Source organism: Crocuta crocuta, unplaced genomic scaffold (assembly GCF_008692635.1).
Source record: "Crocuta crocuta isolate KB4526 unplaced genomic scaffold, BGI_CrCroc_1.0 scaffold434, whole genome shotgun sequence".
In the NCBI taxonomy this organism is placed as follows: Eukaryota; Metazoa; Chordata; class Mammalia; order Carnivora; family Hyaenidae; genus Crocuta; species Crocuta crocuta.
In genome coordinates, this window is record NW_027530498.1 from 486,801 (window position 1) to 505,454 (window position 18,654).

Sequence of the window (18,654 nt, forward strand, 5' to 3'; positions counted from 1 at the left end):
AATGTAAGATCATCATTTCTGTAATTTACTGGCAATTGTAAACATTGACTGATATAAAATGGTATTGCCCACCTAATCTCCATTTGCTACTCATTATTGTAGTGGTAATACTTGAAGTGGAGGTCAAGATCTGAACACTGCAAATCCCTCCTGCATGTTATAAAGGGGCTGTTTGGCAACAGCTTTTGGGAAATCATTTTCTAGAATTCTACAATGTCCTCTCTTTTCTACTGAGTACAATACTGGTTGAAAGGTAGAATCTCCAATAACACATTACTTTTTCTGATAATCAGGTCTCATTGGTCAAAACCAGATCTGGTCATTTTTTTGGAACAAAAGAGGGAGCTCTGGAATATGAAGAGAAAGGAGACAGTAGCGTCACACCCAGCTAGGTGGGAATGAATGAAGCAGATGACAGAGATGAGGTCCAAATAGGAACCAGGAAGACAACTTAAAATGTTGTTCAAGTAGTCTCCTTGAGTGGAAATTAGTTTGAGAAGCCTAATTTTATGTCTCTCCCTCTCAGAGTAAGACATCTGCTTTCTAACACATCATGCTCTTACACTGTCTAAGGATTCTCCTTCAGCTCCAGTGATGGTCCATCACATCCACAGTGAGGGTCACCATAATCTGAGAGCTTTTCCACTGCTTTGAGGGCCCTGGGGAATTTTCTGAATTTCTGAAGAACTCTATGCTAAGCTGTTTCCAATTTCTGTTTTGCCTCCTGTGAGAAGTGTCTCAGGGTAGTATTGGGCATACTGGGGTGGAGGAGGGGTTGGTGCCCAAATTCCAGGAACACCAGAGACAAGTATCACATTATTTCTGTTTTATGCTTTCCAATGTTACTGAGGCTTTAATGATAATCATACTAAATTGAGATTCAGTAATTTCATCAGATAAAGCACCTTCCTAAAATGAGAAAATCTAATCCTCTATTTCACATCAGAAGTTCATTTTTCTTTGTATGAACTAAAATAAAAAATTTCGACTGCGTGTGTTCCATTCCTCAATGGTGAAATAATTTATGTTTATCCTAACATCCATAACTAAATTAATGCGACAGGTAAACTAGAAGATTTAGAACTTAGAACTTGCAGCCTGTAATTCTCAGTCGATACCTTATTTCGTAATAGTTTCATAATTTTCATATTTTGTGTTATATGAAGTTCCTATGATTTGTTATAATTGTTTTCATTTTCTGGGGCGCCTGGGTGGCTTAGCCGGTTAAGCGTCCGACTTTCGCTTAGGTCGTGATCTCGCGGTTCGTGGGTTCGAGCCCCGCGTCGGGCTCTGTGCTGACTGCCAGCTCAGAGCCTGGAGCCTGTTTCAGTCTGTGACTCCCTCTCTCTCTGACCCTCCCCTGCTCACACACTCTCTCTCTCTCCTAGAAATAAATAAAACATTAAAAAAAATTAAAAAAAATGTTTTCATTTTCTAAGTAGTTATAGATGAGATTCATTTCTGATTTATTAGCTCAAAGTTGTAAATTGGGCATGTGCTTTATGATGTGTGAGGCAGAGAATTAGTAAAATTTTTATATTTAGAAAAAAGCCTTAATCATAAATGTAATTTTACTTCACAGGTTTTTTTCTACTTTATGCAAAATGTATCTAAATTTAAACCAAGACTTTTTAAGTGATTGTCAGCCTATTTTTCAACTTTGATGGTGTTTGTTTAGAAATGAAAGGGTTTTGCTTGGGGCACTTGGGTGGCTCAGTCCGTTAAGTCTCCCACTTTTGATTTCATCTCACACCATGATCTCAGTGTCCCTGAGATTGAATCTGTGTCAGGCTCTGTACTGAAAGTGTGGAGCCTGATTAGGATTCTCTCCCTCTCTCTGTCACTCCCCAGCCTGCGTGTGCTTGCATACTCTCTCTCTCTAAATAAAGAGGGCACTTGTGGGGATGAGCACTGGGTGTTATATGGAAACCAACTTGACAATAAACTATTAAAAAAAATTTTAAAAGATTTTTGTTAGCTTGATTCTAAAGAATGGATTATATATATACCCTTAAATTCTATGTGAGAAGAGGAATATATTGATAAAAATATATTTTAATGACTTTTAAGTGCTTATTCATAAAATTTTTTATTAGAAGTTTTCATGGTTGATTTTAACGAATATTCTTTACAATTTTACTGTCAATGGAGACATGCCAGTAATTCAAAATGCTTATTTTTTCTGGTTACACATAGTTTAAAATTATAGTTACATAAAAGGTTTCCTTTGAGGGGCTCCTGGGTGGCTCAGTCAGTTAAGCATCCGACTTTGGCTCAGGTCATGATCTCACCGTTCGTGGGTTCGAGCCTCGCATCGGGCTCTGTGCTGACAGCTAGCTCAGAGCCTGGAGCCTGTTTCAGATTCTGTGTCTCCCTCTCACTCTGACCCTCCCCTGCTCACGATGTCTCTCTCTCAGAAATAAATTTAAAAAAAAAAAACATTTAAAAAAAGGTTTCCTTTGAAATAATTCATCTCTTTTTTGGGTTAAATTTAGTCTTATTCTGTTTTTGCAATTCCATAAAATATGCCTCCTTGTCTATGGGATGTTCTGCAAGACTAGTTCGTTGTGGCTTCATTTGTACCTGTGTATTTTGTTATAAGATGACAACTATCAACTGGTTATGTTTTTGACAATGTGAGTGTAACTCGAATGTGAATCAGCTTTATGCCCTGTGCCACTAAAATTCTGTATTTGTCTGTATAAATTTCACCCGTACATACTTTGTCATTCGTCTTGTGTATTTCTTTCCTTGGTTAATGTTCAGTGTATGTTGTTTCATGTCTAGGTGAAGTTGTCATAAGAATAGAATTAATTTCATCTCTATTTATTGGTGAATTTATATTCTCTTTGCATGAAACACTTTTTTTTTTTACAAATAGTTTATTGTCAAATTGGTTTCCATATAACACCCAGTGCTCATCCCCACAAGTGCCCCTCTCCGTGCCCATCTACCCCCTCCCCCCCACACCCATCAGTCCTCAGTTTGTTCTCAGCACTCAAGAGTCTCTCATGGTTTGCCTCTCTCCCTTTCCCCCACTGTTTCCTCCCTTCTTCTCCCCATGGTCCTCAGTTAAGTTCCTCCTAATCCTGCTATACATGCAAACATGTGATATTTGTCCTTCTCTGTCTGACTTATTTCGCTAAGCATAACACCCTCAAGATCCATCCATGTTGCTACACATGGCCAGATTTCATTGTTTCTCATTGCCATGTACTATTCCATCGTATAGCTAAACCACATCTTCTTGATCCATTTGTCCGTTGATGGACACTTAGGCTCTTTCCATGTTTTGGCTATTGTGGAGAGTGCTGCTATGAACATTGGGGTACATGTACTCCTATGCATCAGCATTCCTGGATCCCTTGGGTAAATTCCTAGCAGTGCTATTGCTGGGTCATAGGGGAGTTCTATTGTTAGTTTCCTGAGGAACCTCCACACTGAGAAACACTCTTTTTAAGGTAAAAGTATTTTTTATTAAAAACTTTTAAATGTTTATTTATTTTGGAGAGAGAGACAGACTGTGAACAGGGGAGGGCCAGAGAAAGAGGGAGACACAGACTCTGAAATGGACTCCAGGCTCTGGGCTGTCAGCACAGAGTCTGACACAGGGCTCAAACTCATGAACCATGAGATCATGACCTTAGTTGAAGTTGGACGTCTAATCAACTGAGCCACCCAGACGCCCCTAAAGTAAAAATAATTTTTAAACATTATATCTGTTTGTCAAGATTAGTTATTATATCCTTAATTTTGGTGCAATACCCATGGCATGCTTTTAAACCGTTCTCATTCACTTTTGTGTCTTCTGTTTGTATTTTCATTGTGGTTACATTGAGATTACTTAGCACTGGGTGTTATATGGAAACCAACTTGACAAACTATTAAAATTTTTTAAAAAAATCTTAAAGATATAAAAAACCATTTTAAACTCATATGTTCAATTTTACACAAAACTCTTGTACTTATCATCTATTATCCTGTACATACTTTATGGTGATGATACCACAAATTCCATACTTATGGTGTGTACTTGATTACCTAGATTTATGGTTTTTATGCGTTTAGGAAGAAACTCTGTACCATAAAAAATTCACTTATGCCACCTCATTAAAAAATTATAGGTTTCTTTCTGTAAATATTTATATTTATCAGAGAGCTTTATGTTATAATGTGGTTTCAGGTACTCTTTAGAATCCTATTATTTTAACAAGAAGGACTTTCTTTAAAATTTGTTGTAAGATGGGTCTATTTATAAACTTAGAAGGGTTTTTACTTGGTAAAGTCTTCATTTCTACATTCCTGGAAAACAGCTTTGCCAAGTAGAGTATTCTTGGTGAGTATTTTTTGAGCTTATAGTACTTGAGTACATGGTCACATGCACTTCTTCCTATAAGGTCTACTGAGAATCCCACTACTAATTTTATAGGAGCTCTCTAGTACAAGATGAGTTGCTTCCATCATGCTGTTTCAAAATCCTCTTTTCACCTGTGATTTTTGATAAATACAGAGGTCACTGTTCATGTCTTGATACTTACCCTATGTTGACTTTACTGAGCTTGTTGAACTTGTCTCTTCTTTCCACATACTTGGGAAGTACGTGCCTTTAGTTCTTCATGTAAATACTCTAATCCTTTTTACTCTCCTGTCCTTACAGAGTCCCCTTAGTGTACATATTGGTCCACTTGTTGGTGTCCCATGAGTCCCTAGACTCTGTCCTTTTCCACATTTTTCTTTGGTCCTCTTAGTATATAAGTTAAAACTAGGGGTCTTAAATTTTTTTTAATGTTTATTCTTTTTTGAGAGAGAGCAACAATTTGAGTGGGAGCTGGACAGAGAGAGGAGACACAGAATCCAAAGCAGACTCCATGCCCTGAACTATCAGCACAGAGTCCGTTGCAGGACTGACACTCACTTGCCTTAGGGAGAAACAGATTATAGTGCTGCTGAAAGGCTGGGACGGGAGGGCTGTGGTTGTGGAGAAGGGTGAGAGAGAGTGGAGCACACAGGAGAATGAACCATGAGATCATGACCTGAGCCAAAGTTGGATGCTTAACCGACTGAGCCACCCAGGATCATATCCCCAAACTAGAGGTCTTTAGAGTGTCTGATTCCTTCTTCTGCTTCATCAAGTCTGTTGCAGACTCCTTAGTATATTTTTAAATTCAGTGATTATACTCTTTGACTCCCAATTTCTGGTTGCTTGTTTGTTATACCTTGTCTCTTTGGGTTTACATGTTAGTCCTGCAGAGTTTTCCTATTATTTAGTTACTTGTTGTCTCTTCTTCTTCCATGAGTATCTTTAAAATGATTATTTGAATTGTTTGTCAAGCTATAGTTACTTATATTTTAATAAAATGGATGTTTTCATGTTTACATGTAGACTGTGGTTTACTTGTTCTGGGCATTTATTTCACAGCAGTTATTATGTGTCATTTGAAGAGTTTTAGGAATCTGATGCCAATGTAACCCGTTACAGGTTCATGCACATCATTTCCTCTGCTCTTTGCTGGATCCCTCCACTATAAGGTTAATATTTTTTTCTTTTATCATTAAGTATCTTCATTGAAAGATTTGTAAATCACCTCATTTATTCTGGAAGCTTCCTTCTTCATTTCACTTTGTTTTTAGTCTGCTTTGGAAAATGAAGGATCTCTCCTTTGTGTGCTGTAGAAAGTGGTGTTTGAAGTGGAGATTGTGAGTCAGTCAGGGCTTAGTCCTGAAAGTTTCCATTTTATTCTGCACTCATGTCCCACAGATACTCTTCCTTATGATTTCTCTGTTGCTTAGATAAACAAAATATTCATCATATGTGTTCAACTGCATTAAAATTGTAAAATATAACTCTGCACAAAAGATAAATGAGACAAAGATGTTCAATGCTATAGGAGATGCACAAACAATACTTATTTCTATTGCATGAGTGTGTGTGTGTTTGTGGTGTGTCTACAAGTCACAAAAACTTTCCTCCACAAATAGATGTATAAGTTTTATGCCACTGAAAACTTCTTAGTTTCAGTGAGAGTAAAAAATCTTACTCTATCACTTTTATTCTTTTTTGTTCAATTTGTAATTTTTGTATTTTATGTGGCGCCCTTACTTATTTTTTAGTTGATCAGTTTTGTGGTTTTATTGTATTTGTATTGCTATTGTCATGTTGAAATTTCCTGTGAACCTTTTAGGTTTTCCTCTATATACTGGTTGGTGTATTTCTCTTAGACAAATTGAAAGTCAGACAAGGAGGAGAAAACTTCATGCTCTACTGTTAATGAAATTTTGCCAGATATTCTTTTGAAAAATGAAAAACAATACTACTATTCTCATAGGTTACTGTGGATCCATGGGTGAATTTATGCAAAACTGTTAGAACGGAATGTAGTGTGTAGTAAATGTTCAAGGAAAATGGTTGTTTCTCTTCATTACTTTAGGGTTTATAATTTCCACATTATTCTTTAAGTTCAAAGGCTTCCACGATTTCTTGTCTTTCGTTTTTTTTTTCTTGGAATTTTAAGAAATTTGGCTCTTGAACCAAAGATGTTAGCATCAGTTTCAGGCATGTGAGAAAGGTAGAAACTCAGACCACATCTAGAAATCCAAATCAGAATGTGAGTTTTAAGGAGATCTTCTGTTCGTTTTTATACACATTGACACTGAAGTGCACGTGTAGCTCAATATCTCTTTTTCATTATTCTATGCCTCTGTTTTCTTTTGTAGCTCATTATTTTGATAACTATGATTTTGTAGTATGGTGTAAACCAGGAAATGTGGTGCCACCAAAGTACTCTTCATTTTCAAGATTATTCCAAGTATGTAATATCCTGTAATATCCATGTGAATGTTCCATTTGGTTGTGATCATTCTGCCAAAAATGTCATTGGGATTCTGATAGAAAGTGCATTAAATTGGTAGGTCATTTTGAGTAGTACCGAGAGCTAATAGTTTTATGTGCTCCAGTGCAAGAACATGGATGTGTTTTCACTTATTTCTTCTTTCAATTCCTTTACAATATTTTATAGTTTTCATTACATCAGTTTTGACCTCTAGCATTATGTTAAATCTTAGGCAGTTTATTCTTTGTGAGGCTACTGTAAATGTAATTATATTTTATTTTGGGGCTTGTTCTTTGTATAAGCACAATAAATTTTTATGTGTTGAGTTTGTATTCTCCAATTTTGTAAACTTGTGTGAGTTTTAATATGTTTTTTAAAATGAGGATTCTTCAGGAGTGCCTGGGTGGCTCAGTCGGTGGAATGTCTGACTGATGATTTTGGTGAATTTTGTCATGGGATTGAGCCCTGTGTCGGGCTCCACACCTAGCATGGGGCTGGATTGAGACACTCTCCCTACCTGTGCTGATCTCCCCACTTGTTCATTCTCTCTCTAAAATAAAATAAAGTTTAAATTTAAAAGATAAGGATTCTTAAGAGAAGAGGAAGAAGATAGTATAGTGACAGAGTAGGAGGACCTTAGCCTTATCACATCCCACAAACACATCTAGGTAACTACCAAATCATACTAAATATCCCAAAAAGCAATCTGAAGACTGAAAGAGGAACTACCCAGCTAATGAGAGAGAAGAGGCACATCAAAGATTGTAGAAAGTGTAGAGACTTGGCTTAGGGAGAAACAGATTTTAGTGCTGTTGAGGTGTGTGTGTATGAGCTGTGAGTGGAACCCACAGGAGAATGTACAAAGAGAACATTACTCCAAAGCCATTGAGTTGGAAAATGAGAATGGCTGAATATTGTGAGTTCTTGCAGTGTGGCTTCAAACTTCGAGTTTTATAGGTAAGCAGGCATAACTGGGAAAGAGCCAGGAGGACAGTGCACTGCTCCTGGACAGAAGACAGGCACACAACCTGGGATATACAGCATAGAATCAGTGATCTGTAGACAACTTGGGGGCACAATTGGGTGAGATTATTTGGTATTCTAGGAGTCCTTCACTGAGGTGCATGATGGGGAACAAAGGAGCTGGCTGGTGCCCTTTCCCTCCTCTGCTCCTCAGCCTACACAGAGCCACCTGAGAGAAACACCTCAGCAGGGACGCTGGCTATCTGCCTTGCTTACAACAAGCCTCACCCACCCACCCCATGCTCTTGAGGGATTGCCCTTTTCAGTCAAGCTTCCCCCAACCCAGCAAGGTTGGCCCCTGCCCCAGGAGACCTGCACAAGCTGCTGCCCACTCTGTATCTGACCACACTGTTTTGTAGGGCCTCTGTTCTGGTGGAGTTGATGTCAGGTCTCATCTCACAAGCAGACCACAGCACACATAGTGAAAACTCACCACATTAAGGCCAAACATAGGCAGTAGAGCCTCTACAGACCACTGGCCTGAAAGATAGAGCAGGAGACATAACTCGCTGTTTTAACATACAGAGGAAGGCCAAGACTTAGACAAATGTCAAGAATGGAAGAATTTCTTCAAAATGAAAGAACATGATATGGACATGGCCGGAGATCTAAGTGAAACACTTTATCAGTAACATCCTAGGTGGAAAATTTAAGGCAACTATCATAAGAATACTCAGTGGGTTGAGAAGAGAATGGAAGACAGCAGTGAGACCCTTACCACATGGAAAGAGAGTTAAAAATGGATCAGAGATACAAAATGCAATAAGAGGGATTCTTTTTTTTTTTTAATATTTTTATTTATTTCTAGGAGAGAGAGAGACAGCGTGAAGAGGGGAGGGTCAGAGAGAGAGGGAGACACAGACTCCGAAATAGGCTCCAGGCTCTGAGCTGGCAGTCAGCACAGAGCCCGATGCGGGGCTCGAACCCACCACCGCGAGATCATGACCTAAGTGAAAGTTGGACGCCCAACTGACTAAGCCACCCAGGCGCCCCAATACAATAAGCAGGATTCTAAACACATTTAATGCAATGAACAGCTGGCTGGAAGAAGCAGAAGAACTAATTAGTAACCTTGAAAATAAAATAATGGAAATTAATGAAGCTTGAGGAAGAGAGAGAGATAAGAATTATGTAACACAAAGTAGACTTAGGAAATCAGGGACTCCATCAAACGTGATAACATTTGTATTGTAGGAGTCGCAGAAGAAGAGAGAGAGGGAGTCAGAAAATTTATTTCAAGGAATAATAGCAGAAAACTTCCCTATTCAGTTGAAGGAGGCATACCCTTCTCCAAAACCAAGAGGCACAGAGAACTCCCACTAAAATCATCAAAAGCAGGCAAACACCAAGACATATTGGAATCAAATTTGCAAACTATGGTGATAGTCTTAAAAGCAGCAAGACACAAGTATTTCACTTAAACTGAAAAACCCATAAGGCTAGCTGGAGATTTCTCAACAGAAACTTGGCAAGCCTGAAGGGAAGGGCATGATATATTCAAAGTGCTGAAGAGGAAAAATATGCACCCCAAAATACTCTATCTAGAAAGCTATCATTCAGAATAGAGGAGAGACAAAGAGTTTTCCAGACAGATAAAAGCTAAAGAAGTTTGTGACTACCTAACCAGCCCTCCAAAAAATGTTCAAGGGGAATCTTTGAATGAAGAGATCAAAATTGACAAAGACAAAAAAGGATTAGAGAAAATCTCCGGAATCAATACAAAACAAGTAATAAAATGGCAATAAATATGTATCAACCAAATAACTACTTTGAATGAAAATGTACTATACACTCCAATCAAAACACAGAGGGTGTTCTGTTCAATTAAAAAACAAACAAAAAAACAACCCCAGACCCATCTATAGCCTGCCTACAAGAGAATCAATTTAGACCTGAAGTACCCTGCAGACTGAAAGACAGAATGGGAGAAACATTTATCATGCAAATGATGTCAAAAGTAGGCCAGAGTAGCAATATTTATATTAGACAAAAAGACAATGTAGACTCTTTTTGTTCTTGTATTCTGGTTTCCTGTTTTGCTACAAGGGTAACGCCTGCCTTGGAGAATGATTTTGAATGGGTTCCCTGTATTCTACTATTCGTAATATTTTTTTACAAGTATTTATTTTTTTAAATGTTTTATTTATTTCTACGAGAGAGAGNCAGGCGCCCCAGTACTTACGTTTTTAAATGTAATGATCTCCATGATCTCTTTTCAGGTTTATTTATTCATTTTGAGGGAGAGAAAGAGGAGAGCATGCAAGGGAGAGGCACAGAGAGAGAATCCCAAGCAGGATCCTCACTGTGAGTGTAGAGCCCAATGTGGGGTTCAGACTCACAAATTGTGAGATAATGACCTGAGCCAAAACCAAATCGGATACTTAACGAACCGAGCCACGTAGGTTTCCCAGTAATTACTTTGGAAAATGTTTCATAGATGGACCAAAGAAGACATGTGGTCTTGGGCTTTTCTAAATTATATAACATATTAGTATATATTTGTTAATAGGAATCTTTTATCAAACTACATGTTTCTATGGTTGACTGTTGCATCATTTTCTTTTCCATTTCTCATTTTGGGCTTGAGTCTTTTTTTTAAGTTAGTGTATTTAAAACATTGCCGATTTTGTTTCGTGTTTTGGAGAAAAAGGGTATTACATTCAACGTTATGTTATTATTTATTCGGGTGTTTTATTTATTTCTGGTTTCTCTTTAGTATTTCCGTCTATTGAATTTCTTCCTTCACTAGTTCCTTATGGTGTAATATTAAGATAAAAAGTTGAAATAAAGTACTTAACTCAAGCATTTATAGCATAAAAAACTGAAAGTGAAGTTTCTGTAAGTGTCTAATAGAAAAATTAGCAAAAATAAATACAAGTGATTATTCAAAAACTACGAGCAGATGAGGCAAGATGGTGGAGAAGTAGGGCACTCCATACATTTCGCTCACCTGCATCTCTCAAACAAAGAAGGCCTGAAACCATACGACACTGAACCACAAGAGTCTGGGAGGAAAAAAGACAGAGTCCACTAAGAAGACAGCCTCATAGGTGAGTGATTGCAAACTGGGGAAGATAAAAATGGGCCGGGTCGCAGAGGCACGGAGGGGAGGGAGCCCTCTTCGCAGAGAGCTGCAGAGAGAGGAGGGGAAGAGAAAGAGCAGCTGAAACCGCTCATAGAGCTGTTCCTGGAGAAGAGAAAAACCTCAGCCCAGGACGAAGAGTGATCCTATCATCCCATTCCTAACCACAGGGTGCTCGGAGACATCCCATCTCTAGCTGTGGCGCTGTCTTTGGGCTGGGTGCCTTGGTCCCAGGCGGCACCAGGAGAAACTGCTCCACTGCTCTCGATCCCTGGCTAGGAGGCAGCCCGGCCTGCGGGATTACATTTCAGGTGGTATCATTAAAGCGCTCCGACTAAGATCTGGAAACAAGGCAGGACTTGGGATATGAACACAGCCCACCTTGGCTGCACCCGTGGCACAAGGAAATCGGACCCAAAAGAGATTTGCAATGCCTGGTTGAAGAAGGGACTGGGGCGCCGCCATTTTTCTCCCCATAACAACCAAGATGGGGCCGCAAGGAGCGGCCCAAGGGACCCTCAGTGGAGGGGAGATCTGCCTACACAAAACCACATCCATCCGCACTGGAGAGCTGCTTTTTTTTTTTTTTTTTTTTTTTTTTTCTGGGGCAAGAACAACAGTGATGCACTGCTGTGATTAGCTCTAGATCAATTCTTGCTATTCAGATATATTTCCCCCTTTCTCATTCTTATCACTCCCCTCTGCTGGAATGAGCACTCTGGTCATTGGTTTGCTTAAGCAGTCACATTTAATCCATTCTCTGGATGCATATTCTACACCTCTGTCATTACTTTCCTTTCTCTCTCTCTCTGGAACAGTCAGACTATATAGTTTCTTTGGGTAACATTGTCTTTGTTCCTCTCTCCTCATCTCCTACCATATTCTCCTCTTTCTCCCTCTGAATTAAGCCTCTTAGTCTGCCTGGCCAATGTCCACATTTGCTTTCTCCCAACCCCTGTCATTTTGCTCTTTGTATATGCTCTTCCATCAGCACTGCATATACCCTGCTCTTTATTTGTAGCTGGAATTTCTGGTTTTATGCTTTTAGACTGTCATTTGTCTTTTGGGTTTTTTCTTTTTCTTTTTTCTTTTCCTTTTCCCTTTCATTTTGCTTGCTTGTTGAATTTGTCTGTGCATTTGCGTGCTTTTGTTCCCTGTGTGTTTTTCTGTCTGTTTTCCTGTTCAGGGCTATCTCAAGAAGCAAGCCAAAGTACACATGGTGGAGAGTCCCAAATATTACTACATGTAAGGAAATAAAATAATCAAAGTTTCAACAAGAGAGACCAAGAGACACCATTAAAAGAACACTTCCTGAATGGACAGGCCCTGGACAATGAGCCTTCTTTAATATAGCAGTACTCACAGGTGCAGAAGACATAACAATATTTTAAAACTGACAAGAGACAGAAAGCTATCCAAAATGATGAAATGGAAGAACTCTCCTCTAAAGAAATTCCAGGAAGAAGTGACAGCTAAAGAACTGCTCAAAACAGATATAAGCAACATAACTGAACAAGAATTTTGAACAATAGTCATAAAATTAATCTCTTGGCTTGAAAAAGGGATGAACGACATTAGAGAAGCTATTCTTGCAAAGACTATGGCCCTTAAAAATACTTGTGATGAAGGGGCGCCTGGGTGGCTTAGTCGGTTAAGTGTCCGACTTTCACTTAGGTCATGATCTCGCGGTTCGTGGGTTCGAGCCCCGCGTTGGGCTCTGTGCTGACTGCCAGCTCAGAGCCTGGATTCTGTTTCAGTCTGTGACTCCCTCTCTCTCTGACCCTCCCCTGCTCACGCTGTCTCTCTCTCTCCTAGAAATAAATAAAAATATTAAAAAAAAATACTTGTGATGAATTAAAAAATGCTATAAATGAGGTGCATAATAAAATGGAAGTGGCCAGGGCACGGATTAAAGAGGCAGAGAGGAGAAGAGGTGAATTAGAAGGCACAATTATAGAAAAAGGAAGCTGAGAAAAAGAGATAAACTGGTCCAGGAGCACAAAAGTAGAATTCGAGAACTGAGTGATACAATCAAATGGAACAGTGACCGTATCATAGGAATTCCAGAAGAGGAAGAGAGAGGGAAAGGCGCTGAAGGGGTACTTGAAAAATTATAGCTGAGCACTTTCCTAATCTGGGGAAGGAAACAGACATTGAAATCCAAGAGGCACAGAGAATTCCTCTCAGACAGAATCATAGTGAAACTGGCAAAGTATAAGGACAAAGAGAGAGTTCTGAAAGCAGCTAGGGAGAAAAGGGCCCTAATATACAAAGGGAGACCTATCACAGTAGTTAGAGACCTATCTACTGAAACTTGGCAGGCCATAAAGGAATGGCAGGAAATCTTCAATGTGATGAACAGAAAAAATCTGCAGCCAAGAATCCTCTATCCAGCAAGCCTGACACTCAGAATAGAAGGAGAGATAAAAGTCATTCCAAAGAAACAAAAATTGAAAGAATTCGTCACCACTAAACCATCCCAGAAGAAATCCTGACGGGGACTCTATGAGGGAAATGTTGCAAGGAACGCAAGGTACCAGAGACACCACCACAAGCATGAATCCTACAAAGAACACAATGATTCTAAACCCATATTTTTCGATAATAACACTGAATGTAAATGGACTAAATGGTCCACTCAAAAGACATATGGTAGCAGAATGGATAAAAAAAATAAAATCCATCTATTTGCTGTCTACAAGAGACTCATCTTAGACCTGAGGACACCTTCAGATTGAAAGTAATGGGATGGAGAAATATTTATCATGATACTGGAAGTCAAATGAAAGCTGGAGAAGCCATACTTACATCAGACAAACTGGACTTTAAAGTAAAGGCAGTAACAAGGGATGAAGAAGGGCATTCTATAATAATTACAGGGTCTATCCATCAGGAAGAACTAACAACTATAAATGTCTATGCACCAAATAAGAAAGCACCCAAATACATAAAACAATTGATCATAAACAGAAACAATCTTATGGATAAGAATGTGGTAATAGCAGGGGACTTTAATACTCCACGTACAGCAATGGATAGATCAACTAGACAGAAGATCACTAAAGAAACAATGGACCTGAATGACACATTGCACCACATGGATTTGATAGATATATTTAGAACTCTACACCCTGAGGCCATGGAATTCATTTTCTTTTCAAGTGTGCATGGCACATTCTCAAAGGTAGATCACATACTGGGACATAAAGCAGCCCTCAATAAATATGAAAGAACTGAGATCATACCATGCACACTTTCAGATCACAATGCTATGAAACTTGAAATCAATCACAGGAAGAAGTCTGGAAAACCTCCAAAAACATGGAGGTTAAAGAACACCCTACTAAAGAATGAATGGGTCAATTGCCTGCAATTAGAGAAGAAATTTAAAAATATAAAGAAACAAATGAAAATGAAAGTACAACAATCCAAGCTCTATGGGATGCAGCAAAGGCAGTCATAAGAGGAAAGTGCATTGCATTCCAGGCCTATTTCAAGAAACTAGAAAAAGCACAAACACAAAATCTTACAGTGCACCTAAAGGAACTAAGAGGGATAGCAACAGGAGCACCCCAAGCCAGTAGAAGAAGAGAAATAATAAAAATCAGGGCAGAAATAAACAACATAGAAACAAACAAACAAAAAAAACAACAGTCGAACAGATCAATGAAACCAAGAGTTGATTTTTTGAAAAAATAAACACAATTGACAAACCTCTAGCCAGGCTTCTCAAAAAGAAAAGAGGCAGCACCCAAATAGACAAAATCATGAATGAAAAAGGACTTATTACATCCAACCCCTCAGAAATACAAGCAATTATCAGGGAATACTATGAAAAATTATATGCCAACAAATTGGACAACTTAGAAGAAATAAACAAATTGCTAAACACACACTCACTAAGAAAATTCAAACGGGAAGAGATAGAAAATCTGAACAGACCCATAACTAGTGAAGAAATTGAATCAGTTATCAAATTTAAATGTCTGGTAGAATTCCCCAGGGAAGGGTCCGATCTCCCTGTGCTGAGGACATAGTCAAGGTGGGCTGAGTTCTATGCCCCACACCATGCTTCGTTTCCAGGTCCCAGTCCAGAGGCTTTGTTTATACCATCCGAAACAGTCCCGCAGGTCGCTGCTTCCCTGCTGCCAGGGGTTGAGTGGGGGGTGGGGGAAATGTCACAGCCTCAGGTCCGCTGGGGTCAAGCAGTGATACAACCTGGGATCCAAGGCCTCTGCGCCCCGCGTGCATGTGGGGGACGCAGCAGCCTCGCCCCTCTGCGTTCCTGGGGGTCAAGCCCGGGGAACTCAGCCTCATACCCGCAGCATCCACGCCACTGCAGCCACCGCCACCGGGGATGGTGCCGGTGTTGGGCCCGATTCGCGAGTCCCCTGAGACCCCCAAGGAGCCGACACCGATGCAAGTACAAAACGGTCTTTATTATAAGCTCAAGCAGTGGCTCACCTGCCTACCGGTGTAGTGGCAGCAAGGTGAAGCCCTGAACAATAGCGAGCAGGGTTTTTAAGGGGTAAGGGATGGGGGTGTTACAGTGCACACGTTGTATGTATAGCATCATCACATAAGCACCAATTACAATTGTACAGCATCCATGGTAACAGTTTTGACCAGTATCTGTGAGGTGTTCATTACTTTTGGTGGGACCCAGTCATGACTTTTGAGAATCCTTTGAAAATGACCAATTATGAGATGAGTTCAAAGGGCCCACGTGGGGTTCAGGCAAGTGGTGAGAAATTGGCTAGTTTGTACAGAATAACTGTCTACAGTTGCCAGCCTTGACTTAGACCACAGGAATGTTTTTTGATTAGCTGATCTGACAGCAGTCCAAGGATGGCTTTAGCTTTGAGCAATCTGAGGAACTGGGGCTACGTGCAGCCTGAGGTTGCTCTTAATGGAGACCTTAATCTCAAAATGACGTTACTTAGGCTCTTCACCGGGAGGGCTGCAGAGCAGTTTTTTCTGGCACCTTCTGGGACTAGGGGCACTTAGTTCAAAGTCAGCACCCCAGCCAGAACTAAAAACACTCTCTTTCCAAGCCAAGGTTTTTCTCTTCTCCAGGGACGGTTCTATGAGCAATCTCAGCTTCTCTCTCCTTTCCCCTGGACTCGCCACATCTCATCACTCAACGCAGCTGCACGCAAGCCAGGTTCCCTTCCCTCCCTCCACATCTCCGGATCCTGGCCGCTTTTATCTTCCCCAGTTCCGACTCATGCACTTATGAGGTTTCCTTCCCAGTGTATTCTGTCTCTTTCTCTTCCCAAACTCCTATGGCTCAGTGTCCTATGACTTCAGGCCTTCTCTGTTTGAGAGATGGGTGCGAGCAAAATGCACGGAGCTCCCTACTTCTCCGCCATCTTGCTCTGTTCTAATTTGTACTTTTAACAACCGTTGAGGTTGCTGTCCCCAGACTTCACCTCCAGTAGCACAAATCAAGAGAAAACAGAAGAACACACTTGAACGTCTTATGCCCAACCATGCTGTCTCAACACAAATAGTGCTGTTGCCAGTGGAAATTCTGAACAGCTTCTGGAAGGATGACATTCTCTGCTCATCCCCTGCAAGTTAAGAAGGGACTAGATAAGGCAGTATGTCTGAGCAAGGCTGTATGGAACAAATAATATGTACTCATTTATGAAAGGGATGTTTATTGAGTATCTAATACACAGTCCAAGTGTATAAGGATTCACGGTCTCCAGGATGCTGGGCAGGAATGTTACATTATGCAGTTTAATCTTTCTAAAACCCTGGTACTTAGAAACCATATGTTCATTTTTTTTTTTTCTCTAGGATTTAGATGCTGGGTGACCCTTCCTGGGAGCAAAGATTCCTTCTCTTGTTTTTCATTATCAGTAATCTTAAAAATAATGTTGGATGCGGAAGCACAAACATAGAGAACAGACTGGGAGACAGGAAGGTGGATTAGAGGCTCTGAGGGAAATTTAATGGGTCAATCATTTGCACTTATGTTTGGTTAATTTTAATGTGTGGAGAATCAATGGACATCCCAGGGATGGAAGGTGGGATGTTATGTTCTTGGAAGCACAGTTTGAACCAGAAAGGTGAAACTGACTCCCTAAATTCTAAGTTCTTTGCTCTCCTTTATCCGGGCCTGAGTATGAGGAAAGTATGAATGCCAGCTTCGCCTAGGAAGTGGAGCTGCTAGGAACTCTGTTCTCTGAACTGTTCTGAGAAGGATCAGGGGCTGGCGGTGGAGCTATGGAGGGCAGTTTTGTGGTCTACGAGATCATTTTCGACAGAATCTGAAGGGATAATTCTCCGCTAGGCTCTGCAAGCACCATGTAGACACGAGGCCTATTCCAGATGCAAATTCTGGGACAGCTGAACTCTGCCCACAATGTTAGCCCCAAAGTATGAAACAGGAATAGGGGGTGGGGGAAGGCTCATCATAAGTTCTACTGGAGTTGGGATTGATGGACACCTTATGCGTTTATATTACACAGGGTGATCCTGAGTGGCTAGTCCCTGATCCCTGTCTGCTCAGGGTCCCTTACATTGTGGGTTGTATGGTTAGGTTGTGTGTGGGGGGAGCGGGTTCACCGACATTCTGCCTGTGCACATGTGTGAAGTTTTGGTACTAGGTAAGGCAGAAATGGGAGAGGGCATTAAAAACTCTGGGTGTGGTAACATTGGTTTGAGAGAGGCCTGGTCCCAACTTGCCTTAACTGTGAACTCAGATATGTGGGTGGTTAAGCTAATATTCAGAGCTGTTGCTCTGAAAACATGGGCAGGTGACGGTAGGAGCACATGACTGCAGGCTTTGGCCCTGAAGGGCGTGGTGTGTGCCGTAAGTCCTTTGTGCACATGTGCAGCACTTGAGGGGGAAACTCTATCTGCACAGGCGCTCTGGGGAGCCATTACTAAGTGTGAAGTCTTATAAAGCACATGTGCAAAAGTGAGCAGAGTAAAGATGTCACCTTGACTCTTATGCCCACAATGCAAGCGGGCAAGATATTCATACCATATGAGAAAAGTGATCAAAAGGTGATACTGTGTGGTGTTAAATGATGAGCGGACGTATATTCAAATTTTCAAGAATTCACTGGACCAGTAAATTTGTCCATTCAAACGGTTAGGCATGTTCCTTCTGTAGTAGACAGCGGTAAGCTTTGTCTAGGGATGATGTGGAAGCAAAGGAAGGACAGTGTTTGATTGGATAAACTTTCAGTAGTTACCTTATTTTTAGAATGCAATTTTATACAAAGAAAAATTGCCCCAAAATTAATATAATAAATCTTAGGACTTAGGGGTATTATGGCAACCTGCCTGAAAGGACAAATATGGAGATTAAAATACCACATAAAATGTAAATTAGATGACATGAGCGGGAAAAAAATAGTACAGTGTACAACAGCAAGAGGTTAGAAAACAGATTACTGTAGAAAAGATTTATTAGCCTATACAAGTGGTTTTGATAAAACTATTGGCTACTTGTTACAGTAAATTACAATTTTTAGTCAACAGTATTTTCCCACACACAAATTCTAGAAACATTTCTTTCATTGTTTTTTGGCTGTTTTAGAATTATTTGCCCTTTCTTATTGATTTGCTCTTTACTTTTGTGATTTGATAGTGATGTACTTCCATTCTTTTATCTTTTGTGTATGTACTACAGGTTTTCACTTTATGGTTACCATGAAGCTTAAAGAAAACATAATAGTCTACTTTCAGTTGTTAACAGCT